Consider the following 1,458-nt stretch of genomic DNA (forward strand, 5'->3'; position numbering starts at 1 on the left):
ATAAAAATCTGAGAAACTCGAAGCTGCATTTAAATGTCAGACGGACTAATTAAGCCGACAGACTGAAAAAAACATTTGATAATTTTTAGTCTCAAATCTTAAACTTTACACATCAAAACACATCAGCATGAGTGTTTAGATGTAATTTCTTTTAGGTAAGACCAGAATCCAGTAAATCAGATTTTATGGAGCACTTTCCATGCAATCAAATAYAATTATGGAAGTTAAAATGTAAAACGATCATCAAAAAGCCAAAAGTAGGTAAAGTAACTTCAGTAAAATACTCAGTACTTTTAGCAGCACAGGCTGATAACGATGCGTTTTCTACGTTATGGAGGGAAGTGAACATCTCCTCCACCCTGTTTTATCCAATATGCAGCGGCCATATTGGATTCAGGTTCCTCAGTCGTCTGTTTTTGAAAACCTTCAGCCTTTTTGTCTTCATTTATTAGAAAATCGACGGCAGCATCTCCTGCATTCCCGCCGCCGTAGAGAGCGTGTGGGACGGCCCGATTGTCCGCACACGTTTCCAACAATCAGAGCGWGAATTAGTGGAGGATCCAAACCTCGCAGCATTTATTACAGCACCTGAAGATATCGGTCCACATTAGACCCAGATTGGACCCTAAAGCACCAGAAAACAATCATTCATGCCAACTTTTGTCTCCAATCAGCTCATTTGAAACTAAATATTCTGCTTCATCTCTACATATTTATGAATTTATTTGCTTTGTTGTGACTGTAAAAAGAACCATTTTGAAAACAGTACAGTTAGAGCTAGCTAGCTCTCTGGTGATAGATACTATAGCTACATAATCTAGCGAGACAGCTGCCTCACTACCTCGCTAGCTATAYAGCTAACTCTCTAGCTACAACTCTGGATAGATTGCCAGAGATCTAGCTACCTTCTATCTAGATAACGGCTATCTTTCTAGCTAGGTAGGTAGCTCTATGTAGCTACAGAGTGACCTAGCTAGCTCTGTAGCTACCTATCTAGCTAGCGATATAGCTATCTTGTTATCTATCTTGCTGTTCAGCTAGCGTTGTAGCTACCTTTCTAGATTGGTAGCGATCTTCTGGTTGTGGAAAATGTGGATGTTTCCCTCCTGATAGTCCAGTAGATTCTGTTCTACTGGGGGAAAAACGCAACATTTGTCTATGTAGCTAGAGAGCCGGCTAGCTWCATGGCTCTCAGCCAAGAGAGTCACTTAAGGATGTTTACAGATTTGCCAGCAGGCTAAAACATTGTTAGTTTTTTTCCCCAATGTTTTCTTCTAAGAGATTTTTAGTTGAACACRATATATAAAATTAAACRTTAGGGAAGGTTTATAATAATTAATCCTTTGTGAGAAATTAAGGTGAGCGTAAAAATAAGGCAAAACGTCGCCAAATGTTAAGTTAGTTTTGACTGAGATGATTACATTAAACATGAAATGTTTTCATGTTTTGTAATGGTTT

The 1,458-nt window shown here is 38.6% G+C and overlaps 1 protein-coding gene across 1 annotated transcript in view; it reads left to right on the forward strand.

Moving 5' to 3' along the window:
- The window catches only part of srms (src-related kinase lacking C-terminal regulatory tyrosine and N-terminal myristylation sites), a 24,312-nt gene that overhangs the window by 3,249 nt on the left and 19,605 nt on the right, over positions 1-1,458 (forward strand). The window lies entirely within an intron of this gene.

Source organism: Poecilia reticulata, linkage group LG2 (assembly GCF_000633615.1).
Source record: "Poecilia reticulata strain Guanapo linkage group LG2, Guppy_female_1.0+MT, whole genome shotgun sequence".
Taxonomy (NCBI): Eukaryota; Metazoa; Chordata; class Actinopteri; order Cyprinodontiformes; family Poeciliidae; genus Poecilia; species Poecilia reticulata.